The sequence below is a fragment of the Mustela lutreola genome, chromosome 4 (assembly GCF_030435805.1).
Source record: "Mustela lutreola isolate mMusLut2 chromosome 4, mMusLut2.pri, whole genome shotgun sequence".
Classification (NCBI taxonomy): domain Eukaryota; kingdom Metazoa; phylum Chordata; class Mammalia; order Carnivora; family Mustelidae; genus Mustela; species Mustela lutreola.
In genome coordinates, this window is record NC_081293.1 from 90,122,570 (window position 1) to 90,141,457 (window position 18,888).

General features: G+C 72.5%; 8 non-coding genes across 8 annotated transcripts; all 8 read right to left on the reverse strand.

Moving 5' to 3' along the window:
• Nucleotides 1–1,325: 1,325 nt before the first annotated feature.
• Nucleotides 1,326–1,444, reverse strand: LOC131831007 (5S ribosomal RNA). Its single transcript, XR_009353526.1, has one exon. It is a non-coding gene; the product is annotated as a 5S ribosomal RNA (ribosomal RNA).
• Nucleotides 1,445–3,521: 2,077 nt separating this feature from the next.
• LOC131830764 (5S ribosomal RNA) lies at nt 3,522–3,640 on the reverse strand. Its single transcript, XR_009353355.1, has one exon. It is a non-coding gene; the product is annotated as a 5S ribosomal RNA (ribosomal RNA).
• Nucleotides 3,641–5,712: 2,072 nt separating this feature from the next.
• On the reverse strand, nt 5,713–5,831 carry LOC131830754 (5S ribosomal RNA). Its single transcript, XR_009353345.1, has one exon. It is a non-coding gene; the product is annotated as a 5S ribosomal RNA (ribosomal RNA).
• Nucleotides 5,832–7,895: 2,064 nt separating this feature from the next.
• Nucleotides 7,896–8,014, reverse strand: LOC131831060 (5S ribosomal RNA). The gene has a single exon (XR_009353573.1). It is a non-coding gene; the product is annotated as a 5S ribosomal RNA (ribosomal RNA).
• Nucleotides 8,015–10,103: 2,089 nt separating this feature from the next.
• On the reverse strand, nt 10,104–10,222 carry LOC131830756 (5S ribosomal RNA). The gene has a single exon (XR_009353347.1). It is a non-coding gene; the product is annotated as a 5S ribosomal RNA (ribosomal RNA).
• A 2,074-nt stretch (nt 10,223–12,296) lies between these two features.
• On the reverse strand, nt 12,297–12,415 carry LOC131830760 (5S ribosomal RNA). The gene has a single exon (XR_009353351.1). It is a non-coding gene; the product is annotated as a 5S ribosomal RNA (ribosomal RNA).
• Nucleotides 12,416–14,502: 2,087 nt separating this feature from the next.
• LOC131830744 (5S ribosomal RNA) lies at nt 14,503–14,621 on the reverse strand. Its single transcript, XR_009353336.1, has one exon. It is a non-coding gene; the product is annotated as a 5S ribosomal RNA (ribosomal RNA).
• A 2,085-nt stretch (nt 14,622–16,706) lies between these two features.
• Nucleotides 16,707–16,826, reverse strand: LOC131830804 (5S ribosomal RNA). Its single transcript, XR_009353393.1, has one exon. It is a non-coding gene; the product is annotated as a 5S ribosomal RNA (ribosomal RNA).
• Nucleotides 16,827–18,888: the final 2,062 nt, after the last annotated feature.

The window sequence follows — 18,888 nt, forward strand, 5'->3', positions numbered from 1 at the left end:
TCTAACCCGCAGACCCCCCTCAGACCCTCCACCCCCAACCCCAGCCCCCAGGCCAGACGCGGTGACCCTGACCCGCATGCGCACAGGGACCCGGTCGGAGACACGGGTGCACGCAACGCTCACACACCCACTCACGCGCACAGAAACACACACACAAACACACACACACACGCACACACACTCGGACAAGACACCACACACCCAGGAGGCTGCGGTGGCCTGCCACCTGCCCCGGGAGGGAGGGCCGGCTTGCTTGGGCCGGGCTTTGGTGTCTGCAGTCCCGTTCCGCTCCCATTCCTGCCCAGCACCCCGTCTGGCCTGGGGGCCTGCCAGGGTTTCTTCCTCTGGACTAGTCCTCTGGTGAGGGGTGAGGCGGGGGGCCGGGGCCTCTCTTGGCCCGGTGTGGGGCGCCCCCGGTCTTGCTGAGCGAGACAGCCTCGCGGTTGCCTTCGCTGTGCCTGGGAGACGCAGCGTGGAGCCGGGTGCCCACGGCTCCGGAAGCCCAGGGCGGTCGGCCATCTCGCGTCCCGGGCACCTGAGCCCGGGCGCGGGGCCCAAGGGGCCAAGGGGAGCTGGTCGGGGAGAGGGAAGGGAATGAATGCCCTTCCGGCCGGAGCGGAGCCCAGGCCCCGTGGAGAAAAGGGGCGGGGGGTGGGGGGGCCCAGGTCGCGGGGGCGCCGGGAGGGGTGTGGGGGTGGTCGGCTGCCGGTGGGCCTGGGGGCTGGGGTCAGCCCGAGGGCCTCGCTAGGGGATCCTGGGCCCAGGGCCTCGGGAGCACAGGCCCGCGGAGAGGTGGCCCAGGCCCGGGGTCGAGGCCTGCTCCTGCCTCCTGCCCCCCACACCCTCGGGCCAGTCCCCCCCCCGCCCCCCCGCCTCCCCGCCCTCCTCCCACAGCCCGGCGGCCCCCACGCCCCTCCCCGCGTCCATGGCCGTGGTCCTCACCCCGGTCCCCCTTTCCCTGCCTCTGGCCCCAAAGCCCCCTTCCAAGACTGCCCCGCCCTGCCAGCAGCCCCCCAAGGCCGGCTGAGGCGCGGGTGGGCCTCGTGTCGTGCAGGCGGAAACGCTGGCTTGTGGCCGGCCGCCCGTGCAGCGGGCCGCCCTTTTTGGGGCCAGGGGCCCGCGATGCTGGGTCTGGGGTGGCCAGGGGTCAGGGGGTCAGGGGCGTGAGGGGACCGCGCTCAGGGGCTGAGGCGTTCAGGGACTGTTGGGAGGCCGCCGCGTTGGCCAGGGCGCCCAGCGGTGGCGGCCAAGGCAGAGGCAGGGGGGCCCAAGTGGGAGAGAAAAGAGGAAGGCCAAAGACAAGCGTTTGGGGGCGAAAAAAAAAAAGCCTACAGCACCCGGTATTCCCAGGCGGTCTCCCATCCAAGTACTAACCAGGCCCGACCCTGCTTAGCTTCCGAGATCAGACGAGATCGGGCGCGTTCAGGGTGGTATGGCCGTAGACGCCTGCCCCTTCAGCTGGCCGCCCCAAGAGCCTGCTGCGCGCTTCCCGGGCCCGGCGTTAGCCAGGGCTCCCCACTCAGCCTGCCCTGGGCCTGGCGCCCGCCTCCCCGCCCACCCGCCCGCCAGCCCGCCCAGGGGGGGGGGGGGCAACGCCAAAGTCTGTCGGGGCACTCTCCCATCCCGGGGCTCCCCAGCCGCGCCGCCACCGCGTGCCTCCCCAGGCCGCAACCGGGGTGCATCCTCGGCCCCCACCACCACTCCCCCCACACCCCCCGCCCCCGCCCCCGCCCCCGCCCCCGCCCCGCGCTCGGTGTGCTCCGCCCCCGCCACCCCCACACCACCAGCGCCCACCCAGCGCCCTAGGCCAGGCCCAGCCGGCCACCTGGCCTTCCCTCCTCTCCTCTCCTCTGCTCTCTTCTGCTCTCCTCCAGACACCTCTGCTCAGCTGGGCTCGGCTCGGCTCGGCTCTCCCCTCCTCTCCACCCCACCTCGCTCCCAGCCCACCCGAGGCCACGAGGACACACGGGCGACGGGCGACGCCACACACCAGCCCAGAAGCGGCAGCCCCACCCCGTGGCCCTACCTCCACCGCGCTTCCCCTGACCACCCACCCGCACCAGGCCCTGACCGAGAGACACAGACAGGCCGGCTCACCTACACGGACACACGGATACCCAGGGAGACACAGGGACAGACACAGACGGAGGGACCTCTGCACAGACGGCAAGAACGCAGAGCCCCAGAGACAGACTCTCTAACCCGCAGACCCCCCTCAGACCCTCCACCCCCAACCCCAGCCCCCAGGCCAGACGCGGTGACCCTGACCCGCATGCGCACAGGGACCCGGTCGGAGACACGGGTGCACGCAACGCTCACACACCCACTCACGCGCACAGAAACACACACACAAACACACACACACACGCACACACACTCGGACAAGACACCACACACCCAGGAGGCTGCGGTGGCCTGCCACCTGCCCCGGGAGGGAGGGCCGGCTTGCTTGGGCCGGGCTTTGGTGTCTGCAGTCCCGTTCCGCTCCCATTCCTGCCCAGCACCCCGTCTGGCCTGGGGGCCTGCCAGGGTTTCTTCCTCTGGACTAGTCCTCTGGTGAGGGGTGAGGCGGGGGGCCGGGGCCTCTCTTGGCCCGGTGTGGGGCGCCCCCGGTCTTGCTGAGCGAGACAGCCTCGCGGTTGCCTTCGCTGTGCCTGGGAGACGCAGCGTGGAGCCGGGTGCCCACGGCTCCGGAAGCCCAGGGCGGTCGGCCATCTCGCGTCCCGGGCACCTGAGCCCGGGCGCGGGGCCCAAGGGGCCAAGGGGAGCTGGTCGGGGAGAGGGAAGGGAATGAATGCCCTTCCGGCCGGAGCGGAGCCCAGGCCCCGTGGAGAGAAGGGGCGGGGGGTGGGGGGGCCCAGGTCGCGGGGGCGCCGGGAGGGGTGTGGGGGTTGGTCGGCTGCCGGTGGGCCTGGGGGCGGGGGGCAGCCCGAGGGCCTCGCTAGGGGATCCAGGGCCCAGGGCCTCGGGAGCACAGGCCCGCGGAGAGGTGGCCCAGGCCCGGGGTCGAGGCCTGCTCCTGCCTCCTGCCCCCCACACCCTCGGGCCAGCCCCCCCCCCGCCCCCCCGCCTCCGCGCCCTCCTCCCACAGCCCGGCGGCCCCCACGCCCCTCCCCGCGTCCATGGCCGTGGTCCTCACCCCGGTCCCCCTTTCCCTGCCTCTGGCCCCAAAGCCCCCTTCCAAGACTGCCCCGCCCTGCCAGCAGCCCCCCAAGGCCGGCTGAAGCGCGGGTGGGCCTCGTGTCGTGCAGGCGGAAACGCTGGCTTGTGGCCGGCCGCCCGTGCAGCGGGCCGCCCTTTTTGGGGCCAGGGGCCCGCGATGCTGGGTCTGGGGTGGCCAGGGGTCAGGGGGTCAGGGGCGTGAGGGGACCGGGCTCAGCGGCTGAGGCGTTCAGGGACTGTTGGGAGGCCGCCGCGTTGGCCAGGGCGCCCAGCGGTGGCGGCCAAGGCAGAGGCAGGGGGGCCCAAGTGGGAGAGAAAAGAGGAAGGCCAAAGACAAGCGTTTGGGGGCGAAAAAAAAAAGCCTACAGCACCCGGTATTCCCAGGCGGTCTCCCATCCAAGTACTAACCAGGCCCGACCCTGCTTAGCTTCTGAGATCAGACTAGATCGGGCGCGTTCAGGGTGGTATGGCCGTAGACGCCTGCTGCTTCAGCTGGCCAGCCCAAGAGCCTGCTGCGCGCTTCCCGGGCCCGGCGTTAGCCAGGGCTCCCCTCTCAGCCTGCCCTGGGCCTGGCGCCCGCCTCCGCGCCCACCCGCCCGCCAGCCCGCCCGGGGGGGGGGTGGGGGGGTGGGGGCCCACGCCAAAGTCTGTCCGGGCACTCTCCCATCCCGGGGCTCCCCAGCCGCGCCGCCACCGCGTGCCTCCCCAGGCCGCAACCGGGGTGCGTCCTCGGCCCCCACCACCACTCCCCCCACACCCCCCGCCCCCGCCCCGCGCTCGGTGTGCTCCGCCCCCGCCACCCCCACACCACCAGCGCCCACCCAGCGCCCTAGGCCAGGCCCAGCCGGCCACCTGGCCTTCCCTCCTCTCCTCTCCTCTGCTCTCTTCTGCTCTCCTCCAGACAGCTCTGCTCAGCTGGGCTCGGCTCGGCTCGGCTCTCCCCTCCTCTCCACCCCACCTCGCTCCCAGCCCACCCGAGGCCACGAGGACACACGGGCGACGGGCGACGCCACACACCAGCCCAGAAGCGGCAGCCCCGCCCCGTGGCCCTACCTCCACCGCGCTTCCCCTGACCACCCACCCGCACCAGGCCCTGACCGAGAGACACAGACAGGCCGGCTCACCTACACGGACACACGGATACCCAGGGAGACACAGGGACAGACACAGACGGAGGGACCTCTGCACAGACGGCAAGAACGCAGAGCCCCAGAGACAGACTCTCTAACCCGCAGACCCCCCTCAGACCCTCCACCCCCAACCCCAGCCCCCAGGCCAGACGCGGTGACCCTGACCCGCATGCGCACAGGGACCCGGTCGGAGACACGGGTGCACGCAACGCTCACACACCCACTCACGCGCACAGAAACACACACACAAACACACACACACACGCACACACACTCGGACAAGACACCACACACCCAGGAGGCTGCGGTGGCCTGCCACCTGCCCCGGGAGGGAGGGCCGGCTTGCTTGGGCCGGGCTTTGGTGTCTGCAGTCCCGTTCCGCTCCCATTCCTGCCCAGCACCCCGTCTGGCCTGGGGGCCTGCCAGGGTTTCTTCCTCTGGACTAGTCCTCTGGTGAGGGGTGAGGCGGGGGGCCGGGGCCTCTCTTGGCCCGGTGTGGGGCGCCCCCGGTCTTGCTGAGCGAGACAGCCTCGCGGTTGCCTTCGTTGTGCCTGGGAGACGCAGCGTGGAGCCGGGTGCCCACGGCTCCGGAAGCCCAGGGCGGTCGGCCATCACGCGTCCCGGGCACCTGAGCCCGGGCGCGGGGCCCAAGGGGCCAAGGGGAGCTGGTCGGGGAGAGGGAAGGGAATGAATGCCCTTCCGGCCGGAGCGGAGCCCAGGCCCCGTGGAGAGAAGGGGCGGGGGGTGGGGGGGCCCAGGTCGCGGGGGCGCCGGGAGGGGTGTGGGGGTTGGTCGGCTGCCGGTGGGCCTGGGGGCTGGGGGCAGCCCGAGGGCCTCGCTAGGGGATCCAGGGCCCAGGGCCTCGGGAGCACAGGCCCGCGGAGAGGTGGCCCAGGCCCGGGGTCGAGGCCTGCTCCTGCCTCCTGCCCCCCACACCCTCGGGCCAGCCCCCCCCCCGCCCCCCCCCGCCTCCCCGCCCTCCTCCCACAGCCCGGCGGCCCCCACGCCCCTCCCCGCGTCCATGGCCGTGGTCCTCACCCCGGTCCCCCTTTCCCTGCCTCTGGCCCCAAAGCCCCCTTCCAAGACTGCCCCGCCCTGCCAGCAGCCCCCCAAGGCCGGCTGAGGCGCGGGTGGGCCTCGTGTCGTGCAGGCGGAAACGCTGGCTTGTGGCCGGCCGCCCGTGCAGCGGGCCGCCCTTTTTGGGGCCAGGGGCCCGCGATGCTGGGTCTGGGGTGGCCAGGGGTCAGGGGGTCAGGGGCGTGAGGGGACCGGGCTCAGCGGCTGAGGCGTTCAGGGACTGTTGGGAGGCCGCCGCTTTGGCCAGGGCGCCCAGCGGTGGCGGCCAAGGCAGAGGCAGGGGGGCCCAAGTGGGAGAGAAAAGAGGAAGGCCAAAGACAAGCGTTTGGGGGCGAAAAAAAAAAGCCTACAGCACCCGGTATTCCCAGGCGGTCTCCCATCCAAGTACTAACCAGGCCCGACCCTGCTTAGCTTCTGAGATCAGACGAGATCGGGCGCGTTCAGGGTGGTATGGCCGTAGACGCCTGCTGCTTCAGCTGGCCGCCCCAAGAGCCTGCTGCGCGCTTCCCTGGCCCGGCGTTAGCCAGGGCTCCCCACTCAGCCTGCCCTGGGCCTGGCGCCCGCCTCCCCGCCCACCCGCCCGCCAGCCCGCCAGGTGGGGGGGGGGGGGCCCACGCCAAAGTCTGTCCGGGCACTCTCCCATCCCCGGGCTCCCCAGCCGCGCCGCCACCGCGTGCCTCCCCAGGCCGCAACCGGGGTGCGTCCTCGGCCCCCACCACCACTCCCCCCACACCCCCCGCCCCCGCCCCGCGCTCGGTGTGCTCCGCCCCCGCCACCCCCACACCACCAGCGCCCACCCAGCGCCCTAGGCCAGGCCCAGCCGGCCACCTGGCCTTCCCTCCTCTCCTCTCCTCTGCTCTCTTCTGCTCTCCTCCAGACAGCTCTGCTCAGCCGGGCTCGGCTCGGCTTGGCTCTCCCCTCCTCTCCACCCCACCTCGCTCCCAGCCCACCCGAGGCCACGAGGACACACGGGCGATGGGCGACGCCACACACCAGCCCAGAAGCGGCAGCCCCGCCCCGTGGCCCTACCTCCACCGCGCTTCCCCTGACCACCCACCCGCACCAGGCCCTGACCGAGAGACACAGACAGGCCGGCTCACCTACACGGACACACGGATACCCAGGGAGACACAGGGACAGACACAGACGGAGGGACCTCTGCACAGACGGCAAGAACGCAGAGCCCCAGAGACAGACTCTCTAACCCGCAGACCCCCCTCAGACCCTCCACCCCCAACCCCAGCCCCCAGGCCAGACGCGGTGACCCTGACCCGCATGCGCACAGGGACCCGGTCGGAGACACGGGTGCACGCAACGCTCACACACCCACTCACGCGCACAGAAACACACACACAAACACACACACACACGCACACACACTCGGACAAGACACCACACACCCAGGAGGCTGCGGTGGCCTGCCACCTGCCCCGGGAGGGAGGGCCGGCTTGCTTGGGCCGGGCTTTGGTGTCTGCAGTCCCGTTCCGCTCCCATTCCTGCCCAGCACCCCGTCTGGCCTGGGGGCCTGCCAGGGTTTCTTCCTCTGGACTAGTCCTCTGGTGAGGGGTGAGGCGGGGGGCCGGGGCCTCTCTTGGCCCGGTGTGGGGCGCCCCCGGTCTTGCTGAGCGAGACAGCCTCGCAGTTGCCTTCGCTGTGCCTGGGAGACGCAGCGTGGAGCCGGGTGCCCACGGCTCCGGAAGCCCAGGGCGGTCGGCCATCTCGCGTCCCGGGCACCAAAGCCCGGGAGCGGGGCCCAAGGGGCCAAGGGGAGCTGGTCGGGGAGAGGGAAGGGAATGAATGCCCTTCCGGCCGGAGCGGAGCCCAGGCCCCGTGGAGAGAAGGGGCGGGGAGTGGGGGGGCCCAGGTCGCGGGGGCGCCGGGAGGGGTGTGGGGGTTGTTCGGCTGCCGGTGGGCCTGGGGGCTGGGGGCAGCCCGAGGGCCTCGCTAGGGGATCCAGGGCCCAGGGCCTCGGGAGCACAGGCCCGCGGAGAGGTGGCCCAGGCCCGGGGTCGAGGCCTGCTCCTGCCTCCTGCCCCCCACACCCCTCGGGCCAGCCCCCCCCCCGCCCCCCCCGCCTCCCCGCCCTCCTCCCACAGCCCGGCGGCCCCCACGCCCCTCCCCGCGTCCATGGCTGTGGTCCTCACCCCGGTCCCCCTTTCCCTGCCTGTGGCCCCAAAGCCCCCTTCCAAGACTGCCCCGCCCTGCCAGCAGCCCCCCAAGGCCGGCTGAGGCGCGGGTGGGCCTCGTGTCGTGCAGGCGGAAACGCTGGCTTGTGGCCGGCCGCCCGTGCAGCGGGCCGCCCTTTTTGGGGCCAGGGGCCCGCGATGCTGGGTCTGGGGTGGCCAGGGGTCAGGGGGTCAGGGGCGTGAGGGGACCGGGCTCAGGGGCTGAGGCGTTCAGGGACTGTTGGGAGGCCGCCGCGTTGGCCAGGGCGCCCAGCGGTGGCGGCCAAGGCAGAGGCAGGGGGGCCCAAGTGGGAGAGAAAAGAGGAAGGCCAAAGACAAGCGTTTGGGGGCGAAAAAAAAAAGCCTACAGCACCCGGTATTCCCAGGCGGTCTCCCATCTAAGTACTAACCAGGCCCGACCCTGCTTAGCTTCCGAGATCAGACGAGATCGGGCGCGTTCAGGGTGGTATGGCCGTAGACGCCTGCCCCTTCAGCTGGCCGCCCCAAGAGCCTGCTGCGCGCTTCCCGGGCCCCGGTGTTAGCCAGGGCTCCCCACTCAGCCTGCCCTGGGCCTGGCGCCCGCCTCCCCGCCCACCCGCCCGCCAGCCCGCCCGGGGGGGGGGGGGGGGGGGGGGGCTAAAGCCAAAGTCTATCGGGGCACTCTCCCATCCCGGGGCTCCCCAGCCGCGCCGCCACCACGTGCCTCCCCAGGCCGCAACCGGGGTGCGTCCTCGGCCCCCACCACCACTCCCCCCACACCCCCCGCCCCCGCCCCCGCCCCCGCCCCCGCCCCGCGCTCGGTGTGCTCCGCCCCCGCCACCCCCACACCACCAGCGCCCACCCAGCGCCCTAGGCCAGGCCCAGCCGGCCACCTGGCCTTCCCTCCTCTCCTCTCCTCTGCTCTCTTCTGCTCTCCTCCAGACAGCTCTGCTCAGCTGGGCTCGGCTCGGCTCGGCTCTCCCCTCCTCTCCACCCCACCTCGCTCCCAGCCCACCCGAGGCCACGAGGACACACGGGCGACGGGCGACGCCACACACCAGCCCAGAAGCGGCAGCCCCGCCCCGTGGCCCTACCTCCACCGCGCTTCCCCTGACCACCCACCCGCACCAGGCCCTGACCGAGAGACACAGACAGGCCGGCTCACCTACACGGACACACGGATACCCAGGGAGACACAGGGACAGACACAGACGGAGGGACCTCTGCACAGACGGCAAGAACGCAGAGCCCCAGAGACAGACTCTCTAACCCGCAGACCCCCCTCAGACCCTCCACCCCCAACCCCAGCCCCCAGGCCAGACGCGGTGACCCTGACCCGCATGCGCACAGGGACCCGGTCGGAGACACGGGTGCACGCAACGCTCACACACCCACTCACGCGCACAGAAACACACACACAAACACACACACACACGCACACACACTCGGACAAGACACCACACACCCAGGAGGCTGCGGTGGCCTGCCACCTGCCCCGGGAGGGAGGGCCGGCTTGCTTGGGCCGGGCTTTGGTGTCTGCAGTCCCGTTCCGCTCCCATTCCTGCCCAGCACCCCGTCTGGCCTGGGGGCCTGCCAGGGTTTCTTCCTCTGGACTAGTCCTCTGGTGAGGGGTGAGGCGGGGGGCCGGGGCCTCTCTTGGCCCGGTGTGGGGCGCCCCCGGTCTTGCTGAGCGAGACAGCCTCGCGGTTGCCTTCGCTGTGCCTGGGAGACGCAGCGTGGAGCCGGGTGCCCACGGCTACGGAAGTTCAGGGCGGTCGGCCATCTCGCGTCCCGGGCACCTGAGCCCGGGCGCGGGGCCCAAGGGGCCAAGGGGAGCTGGTCGGGGAGAGGGAAGGGAATGAATGCCCTTCCGGCCGGAGCGGAGCCCAGGCCCCGTGGAGAGAAGGGGCGGGGGGTGGGGGGGCCCAGGTCGCGGGGGCGCCGGGAGGGGTGTGGGGGTTGGTCGGCTGCCGGTGGGCCTGGGGGCTGGGGGCAGCCCGAGGGCCTCGCTAGGGGATCCAGGGCCCAGGGCCTCGGGAGCACAGGCCCGCGGAGAGGTGGCCCAGGCCCGGGGTCGAGGCCTGCTCCTGCCTCCTGCCCCCCACACCCTCGGGCCAGCCCCCCCCCCCGCCCCCCCGCCTCCCCGCCCTCCTCCCACAGCCCGGCGGCCCCCACGCCCCTCCCCGCGTCCATGGCCGTGGTCCTCACCCCGGTCCCCCTTTCCCTGCCTCTGGCCCCAAAGCCCCCTTCCAAGACTGCCCCGCCCTGCCAGCAGCCCCCCAAGGCCGGCTGAGGCGCGGGTGGGCCTCGTGTCGTGCAGGCGGAAACGCTGGCTTGTGGCCGGCCGCCCGTGCAGCGGGCCGCCCTTTTTGGGGCCAGGGGCCCGCGATGCTGGGTCTGGGGTGGCCAGGGGTCAGGGGGTCAGGGGCGTGAGGGGACCGGGCTCAGCGGCTGAGGCGTTCAGGGACTGTTGGGAGGCCGCCGCGTTGGCCAGGGCGCCCAGCGGTGGCGGCCAAGGCAGAGGCAGGGGGGCCCAAGTGGGAGAGAAAAGAGGAAGGCCAAAGACAAGCGTTTGGGGGCGAAAAAAAAAAGCCTACAGCACCCGGTATTCCCAGGCGGTCTCCCATCCAAGTACTAACCAGGCCCGACCCTGCTTAGCTTCTGAGATCAGACGAGATCGGGCGCGTTCAGGGTGGTATGGCCGTAGACGCCTGCTGCTTCAGCTGGCCAGCCCAAGAGCCTGCTGCGCGCTTCCCGGGCCCGGCGTTAGCCAGGGCTCCCCTCTCAGCCTGCCCTGGGCCTGGCGCCCGCCTCCGCGCCCACCCGCCCGCCAGCCCGCCCGGGGGGGGGGGTGGGGGGGTGGGGGCCCACGCCAAAGTCTGTCCGGGCACTCTCCCATCCCGGGGCTCCCCAGCCGCGCCGCCACCGCGTGCCTCCCCAGGCCGCAACCGGGGTGCGTCCTCGGCCCCCACCACCACTCCCCCCACACCCCCCGCCCCCGCCCCGCGCTCGGTGTGCTCCGCCCCCGCCACCCCCACACCACCAGCGCCCACCCAGCGCCCTAGGCCAGGCCCAGCCGGCCACCTGGCCTTCCCTCCTCTCCTCTCCTCTGCTCTCTTCTGCTCTCCTCCAGACAGCTCTGCTCAGCCGGGCTCGGCTCGGCTCGGCTCTCCCCTCCTCTCCACCCCACCTCGCTCCCAGCCCACCCGAGGCCACGAGGACACACGGGCGATGGGCGACGCCACACACCAGCCCAGAAGCGGCAGCCCCGCCCCGTGGCCCTACCTCCACCGCGCTTCCCCTGACCACCCACCCGCACCAGGCCCTGATCGAGAGACACAGACAGGCCGGCTCACCTACACGGACACACGGATACCCAGGGAGACACAGGGACAGACACAGACGGAGGGACCTCTGCACAGACGGCAAGAACGCAGAGCCCCAGAGACAGACTCTCTAACCCGCAGACCCCCCTCAGACCCTCCACCCCCAACCCCAGCCCCCAGGCCAGACGCGGTGACCCTGACCCGCATGCGCACAGGGACCCGGTCGGAGACACGGGTGCACGCAACGCTCACACACCCACTCACGCGCACAGAAACACACACACAAACACACACACACACGCACACACACTCGGACAAGACACCACACACCCAGGAGGCTGCGGTGGCCTGCCACCTGCCCCGGGAGGGAGGGCCGGCTTGCTTGGGCCGGGCTTTGGTGTCTGCAGTCCCGTTCCGCTCCCATTCCTGCCCAGCACCCCGTCTGCCTGGGGGCCTGCCAGGGTTTCTTCCTCTGGACTAGTCCTCTGGTGAGGGGTGAGGCGGGGGGCCGGGCCATCTCTTGGCCCGGTGTGGGGCGCACTCGGTCTTGCTGAGCGAGACAGCCTCGCGGTTGCCTTCGCTGTGCCTGGGAGACGCAGCGTGGAGCCGGGTGCCCACGGCTCCGGAAGCCCAGGGCGGTCGGCCATCTCGCGTCCCGGTCACCTGAGCCCGGGAGCGGGGCCCAAGGGGCCAAGGGGAGCTGGTCGGGGAGAGGGAAGGGAATGAATGCCCTTCCGGCCGGAGCGGAGCCCAGGCCCCGTGGAGAGAAGGGGCGGGGGGGTGGGGGGGCCCAGGTCGCGGGGGCGCCGGGAGGGGTGTGGGGGTTGTTCGGCTGCCGGTGGGCCTGGGGGCTGGGGGCAGCCCGAGGGCCTCGCTAGGGGATCCAGGGCCCAGGGCCTCGGGAGCACAGGCCCGCGGAGAGGTGGCCCAGGCCCGGGGTCGAGGCCTGCTCCTGCCTCCTGCCCCCCACACCCTCGGGCCAGCCCCCCCCCCCGCCCCCCCCCGCCTCCCCGCCCTCCTCCCACAGCCCGGCGGCCCCCACGCCCCTCCCCGCGTCCATGGCCGTGGTCCTCACCCCGGTCCCCCTTTCCCTGCCTCTGGCCCCAAAGCCCCCTTCCAAGACTGCCCCGCCCTGCCAGCAGCCCCCCAAGGCCGGCTGAGGCGCGGGTGGGCCTCATGTCGTGCAGGCGGAAACGCTGGCTTGTGGCCGGCCGCCCGTGCAGCGGGCCGCCCTTTTTGGGGCCAGGGGCCCGCGATGCTGGGTCTGGGGTGGCCAGGGGTCAGGGGGTCAGGGGCGTGAGGGGACCGGGCTCAGGGGCTGAGGCGTTCAGGGACTGTTGGGAGGCCGCCGCGTTGGCCAGGGCGCCCAGCGGTGGAGGCCAAGGCAGAGGCAGGGGGGCCCAAGTGGGAGAGAAAAGAGGAAGGCCAAAGACAAGCGTTTGGGGGCGAAAAAAATAAGCCTACAGCACCCAGTATTCCCAGGCGGTCTCCCATCCAAGTACTAACCAGGCCCGACCCTGCTTAGCTTCCGAGATCAGACGAGATCAGGCGCGTTCAGGGTGGTATGGCCGTAGACGCCTGCCCCTTCAGCTGGCCGCCCCAAGAGCCTGCTGCGCGCTTCCCGGGCCCCGGCGTTAGCCAGGGCTCCCCAATCAGCCTGCCCTGGGCCTGGCGCCCGCCTCCCCGCCCACCCGCCCGCCAGCCCGCCCGGGGGGGGGGGGGGGGGGTGGGGGCCCACGCCAAAGTCTGTCCGGGCACTCTCCCATCCCGGGGCTCCCCAGCCGCGCCGCCACCCGCGTGCCTCCCCAGGCCGCAACGGGGAGGCCGCAACCGGGGTGCGTCCTCGGCCCCCACCACCACTCCCCCCACACCCCCCGCCCCCGCCCCGCGCTCGGTGTGCTCCGCCCCCGCCACCCCCACACCACCAGCGCCCACCCAGCGCCCTAGGCCAGGCCCAGCCGGCCACCTGGCCTTCCCTCCTCTCCTCTCCTCTGCTCTCTTCTGCTCTCCTCCAGACAGCTCTGCTCAGCTGGGCTCGGCTCGGCTCGGCTCTCCCCTCCTCTCCACCCCACCTCGCTCCCAGCCCACCCGAGGCCACGAGGACACACGGGCGATGGGCGACGCCACACACCAGCCCAGAAGCGGCAGCCCCGCCCCGTGGCCCTACCTCCACCGCGCTTCCCCTGACCACCCACCCGCACCAGGCCCTGACCGAGAGACACAGACAGGCCGGCTCACCTACACGGACACACGGATACCCAGGGAGACACAGGGACAGACACAGACGGAGGGACCTCTGCACAGACGGCAAGAACGCAGAGCCCCAGAGACAGACTCTCTAACCCGCAGACCCCCCTCAGACCCTCCACCCCCAACCCCAGCCCCCAGGCCAGACGCGGTGACCCTGACCCGCATGCGCACAGGGACCCGGTCGGAGACACGGGTGCATGCAACGCTCAAACACCCACTCACGCGCACAGAAACACACACACAAACACACACACACACGCACACACACTCGGACAAGACACCACACACCCAGGAGGCTGCGGTGGCCTGCCACCTGCCCCGGGAGGGAGGGCCGGCTTGCTTGGGCCGGGCTTTGGTGTCTGCAGTCCCGTTCCGCTCCCATTCCTGCCCAGCACCCCGTCTGGCCTGGGGGCCTGCCAGGGTTTCTTCCTCTGGACTAGTCCTCTGGTGAGGGGTGAGGCGGGGGGCCGGGGCCTCTCTTGGCCCGGTGTGGGGCGCCCCCGGTCTTGCTGAGCGAGACAGCCTCGCGGTTGCCTTCGCTGTGCCTGGGAGACGCAGCGTGGAGCCGGGTGCCCACGGCTCCGGAAGCCCAGGGCGGTCGGCCATCTCGCGTCCCGGGCACCTGAGCCCGGGCGCGGGGCCCAAGGGGCCAAGGGGAGCTGGTCGGGGAGAGGGAAGGGAATGAATGCCCTTCCGGCCGGAGCGGAGCCCAGGCCCCGTGGAGAAAAGGGGCGGGGGGTGGGGGGGCCCAGGTCGCGGGGGCGCCGGGAGGGGTGTGGGGGTTGGTCGGCTGCCGGTGGGCCTGGGGGCTGGGGTCAGCCCGAGGGCCTCGCTAGGGGATCCTGGGCCCAGGGCCTCGGGAGCACAGGCCCGCGGAGAGGTGGCCCAGGCCCGGGGTCGAGGCCTGCTCCTGCCTCCTGCCCCCCACACCCTCGGGCCAGTCCCCCCCCCGCCCCCCCGCCTCCCCGCCCTCCTCCCACAGCCCGGCGGCCCCCACGCCCCTCCCCGCGTCCATGGCCGTGGTCCTCACCCCGGTCCCCCTTTCCCTGCCTCTGGCCCCAAAGCCCCCTTCCAAGACTGCCCCGCCCTGCCAGCAGCCCCCCAAGGCCGGCTGAGGCGCGGGTGGGCCTCGTGTCGTGCAGGCGGAAACGCTGGCTTGTGGCCGGCCGCCCGTGCAGCGGGCCGCCCTTTTTGGGGCCAGGGGCCCGCGATGCTGGGTCTGGGGTGGCCAGGGGTCAGGGGGTCAGGGGCGTGAGGGGACCGGGCTCAGGGGCTGAGGCGTTCAGGGACTGTTGGGAGGCCGCCGCGTTGGCCAGGGCGCCCAGCGGTGGCGGCCAAGGCAGAGGCAGGGGGGCCCAAGTGGGAGAGAAAAGAGGAAGGCCAAAGACAAGCGTTTGGGGGCGAAAAAAAAAAAGCCTACAGCACCCGGTATTCCCAGGCGGTCTCCCATCCAAGTACTAACCAGGCCCGACCCTGCTTAGCTTCCGAGATCAGAGGAGATCGGGCGCGTTCAGGGTGGTATGGCTGTAGACGCCTGCCGCTTCAGCTGGCCGCCCCAAGAGCCTGCTGCGCGCTTCCCGGGCCCCGGCGTTAGCCAGGGCTCCCCACTCAGCCTGCCCTGGGCCTGGCGCCCGCCTCCCCGCCCACCCGCCCGCCAGCCCGCCCGGGGGGGGGGGGGGGGGGGGGGGCAACGCCAAAGTCTGTCGGGGCACTCTCCCATCCCGGGGCTCCCCAGCCGCGCCGCCACCGCGTGCCTCCCCAGGCCGCAACCGGGGTGCGTCCTCGGCCCCCACCACCACTCCCCCCACACCCCCCGCCCCCGCCCCCGCCCCCGCCCCCGCCCCGCGCTCGGTGTGCTCCGCCCCCGCCACCCCCCCACACCACCAGCGCCCACCCAGCGCCCTAGGCCAGGCCCAGCCGGCCACCTGGCCTTCCCTCCTCTCCTCTCCTCTGCTCTCTTCTGCTCTCCTCCTGACACCTCTGCTCAGCTGGGCTCGGCTCGGCTCGGCTCTCCCCTCCTCTCCACCCCACCTCGCTCCCAGCCCACCCGAGGCCACGAGGACACACGGGCGACGGGCGACGCCACACACCAGCCCAGAAGCGGCAGCCCCACCCCGTGGCCCTACCTCCACCGCGCTTCCCCTGACCACCCACCCGCACCAGGCCCTGACCGAGAGACACAGACAGGCCGGCTCACCTACACGACACACGGATACCCAGGGAGACACAGGGACAGACACAGACGGAGGGACCTCTGCACAGACGGCAAGACGCAGAGCCCCAGAGACAGACTCTCTAACCCGCAGACCCCCCTCAGACCCTCCACCCCCAACCCCAGCCCCCAGGCCAGACGCGGTGACCCTGACCCGCATGCGCACAGGGACCCGGTCGGAGACACGGGTGCACGCAACGCTCACAACACCCACTCACGCGCACAGAAACACAAACACAAACACACACACACACGCACACACACTCGGACAAGACACCACACACCCAGGAGGCTGCGGTGGCCTGCCACCTGCCCCGGGAGGGAGGGCCGGCTTGCTTGGGCCGGGCTTGGTGTCTGCAGTCCCGTTCCGCTCCCATTCCTGCCCAGCACCCCGTCTGCCTGGGGGCCTGCCAGGTTTCTCCTCTGGACTAGTCCTCTGGTGAGGGTGAGGCGGGGGGCCGGGGCCTCTCTTGGCCCGGTGTGGGGCGCCCCCGGTCTTGCTGAGCGAGACAGCCTCGCGGTTGCCTTCGCTGTGCCTGGGAGACGCAGCGTGGAGCCGGGTGCCCACGGCTCCGGAAGCCCAGGGCGGTCGGCCATCTCGCGTCCCGGGCACTGAGCCCGGGCGCGGGGCCCAAGGGGCCAAGGGGAGCTGGTCGGGGAGAGGGAAGGGAATGAATGCCCTTCCGGCCGGAGCGGAGCCCAGGCCCCGTGGAGAGAAGGGGCGGGGGGTGGGGGGGCCCAGGTCGCGGGGGCGCCGGGAGGGGTGTGGGGGTTGGTCGGCTAGCCGGTGGGCCTGGGGGCGGGGGCAAGCCCGAGGGCCTCGCTAGGGGATCCAGGGCCCAGGGCCTCGGGAGCACAGGCCCGCGGAGAGGTGGCCCAGGCCCGGGGTCGAGGCCTGCTCCTGCCTCCTGCCCCCCACACCCCTCGGGCCAGCCCCCCCCCCGCCCCCCCGCCTCCGCGCCCTCCTCCCCACAGCCCGGCGGCCCCCACGCCCCTCCCCGCGTCCATGGCCGTGGTCCTCACCCCGGTCCCCCTTTCCCTGCCTCTGGCCCCAAAGCCCCCTTCCAAGACTGCCCCGCCCTGCCAGCAGCCCCCAAGGCCCGCTGAAGCGCGGGTGGGCCTCGTGTCGTGCAGGCGGAAACGCTGGCTTGTGGCCGGCCGCCCGTGCAGCGGGCCGCCCTTTTTTGGGGCCAGGGGCCCGCGATGCTGGGTCTGGGGTGGCCAGGGGTCAGGGGGTCAGGGGCGTGAGGGGACCGGGCTCAGCGGCTGAGGCGTTCAGGGACTGTTGGGAGGCCGCCGCGTTGGCCAGGGCGCCCAGCGGTGGCGGCCAAGGCAGAGGCAGGGGGGCCCAAGTGGGAGAGAAAAGAGGAAGGCCAAAGACAAGCGTTTGGGGGCGAAAAAAAAAAGCCTACAGCACCCGGTATTCCCAGGCGGTCTCCCATCCAAGTACTAACCAGGCCCCGACCCTGCTTAGCTTCTGAGATCAGACTAGATCGGGCGCGTTCAGGGTGGTATGGCCGTAGACGCCTGCTGCTTCAGCTGGCCAGCCCAAGAGCCTGCTGCGCGCTTCCCGGGCCCGGCGTTAGCCAGGGCTCCCCTCTCAGCCTGCCCTGGGCCTGGCGCCCGCCTCCGCGCCCACCCGCCCGCCAGCCCGCCCGGGGGGGGGTGGGGGGGTGGGGGCCCACGCCAAAGTCTGTCCGGGCACTCTCCCATCCCGGGCTCCCCAGCCGCGCCGCCACCGCGTGCCTCCCCAGGCCGCAACCGGGGTGCGTCCTCGGCCCCCACCACCACTCCCCCCACACCCCCCGCCCCCGCCCCGCGCTCGGTGTGCTCCGCCCCCGCCACCCCCACACCACCAGCGCCCACCCAGCGCCCTAGGCCAGGCCAGCCGGCCACCTGGCCTTCCCTCCTCTCCTCTCCTCTGCTCTCTTCTGCTCTCCTCCAGACAGCTCTGCTCAGCCGGCTCGGCTCGGCTCGGCTCTCCCCTCCTCTCCACCCCACCTCGCTCCCAGCCCACCCGAGGCCACGAGGACACACGGGCGATGGGCGACGCCACACACCAGCCCAGAAGCGGCAGCCCCGCCCCGTGGCCCTACCTCCACCGCGCTTCCCTGACCACCCACCCGCACCAGGCCCTGATCGAGAGACACAGACAGGCCGGCTCACCTACACGGACACACGGATACCCAGGGAGACACAGGGACAGACACAGACGGAGGGACCTCTGCACAGACGGCAAGAACGCAGAGCCCCAGAGACAGACTCTCTAACCCGCAGACCCCCCTCAGACCCTCCACCCCAACCCCAGCCCCCAGGCCAGACGCGGTGACCCTGACCCGCATGCGCACAGGGACCCGGTCAGAGACACGGTGCACGCAACGCTCACACACCCACTCACGCGCACAGAAACACACACACAAACACACACACACACGCACACACACTCGGACAAGACACCACACACCCAGGAGGCTGCGGTGGCCTGCCACCTGCCCGGGAGGGAGGGCCGGCTTGCTTGGGCCGGGCTTTGGTGTCTGCAGTCCCGTTCCGCTCCCATTCCTGCCCAGCACCCCGTCTGCCTGGGGGCCTGCCAGGGTTTCTTCCTCTGGACTAGTCCTCTGGTGAGGGGTGAGGCGGGGGGCCGGGCCATCTCTTGGCCCGGTGTGGGGCGCACTCGGTCTTGCTGAGCGAGACAGCCTCGCGGTTGCCTTCGCTGTGCCTGGGAGACGCAGCGTGGAGCCGGGTGCCCACGGCTCCGGAAGCCCAGGGCGGTCGGCCATCTCGCGTCCCGGTCACCTGAGCCCGGGAGCGGGGCCCAAGGGGCCAAGGGAGCTGGTCGGGGAGAGGGAAGGGAATGAATGCCCTTCCGGCCGGAGCGGAGCCCAGGCCCCGTGGAGAGAAGGGGCGGGGGGGTGGGGGGGCCCAGGTCGCGGGGGCGCCGGGAGGGGTGTGGGGGTTGTTCGGCTGCCGGTGGGCCTGGGGGCTGGGGGCAGCCCGAGGGCCTCGCTAGGGGATCCAGGGCCCAGGGCCTCGGGAGCACAGGCCGCGGAGAGGTGGCCCAGGCCCGGGGTCGAGGCCTGCTCCTGCCTCCTGCCCCCCACACCCTCGGGCCAGCCCCCCCCCCCGCCCCCCCCGCCTCCCCGCCCATCCTCCCACAGCCCGGCGGCCCCCACGCCCCTCCCCGCGTCCATGGCCGTGGTCCTCACCCCGGTCCCCCTTTCCCTGCCTCTGGCCCCAAAGCCCCCTTCCAAGACTGCCCCGCCCTGCCAGCAGCCCCCCAAGGCCGGCTGAGGCGCGGGTGGGCCTCGTGTCGTGCAGGCGGAAACGCTGGCTTGTGGCCGGCCGCCCGTGCAGCGGGCCGCCCTTTTTGGGGCCAGGGGCCCGCGATGCTGGGTCTGTGGTGGCCAGGGGTCAGGGGGTCAGGGGCGTGAGGGGACCGGGCTCAGGGGCTGAGGCGTTCAGGGACTGTTGGGAGGCCGCCGCGTTGGCCAGGGCGCCCAGCGGTGGCGGCCAAGGCAGAGGCAGGGGGGCCCAAGTGGGAGAGAAAAGAGGAAGGCCAAAGACAAGCGTTTGGGGCGAAAAAAAAA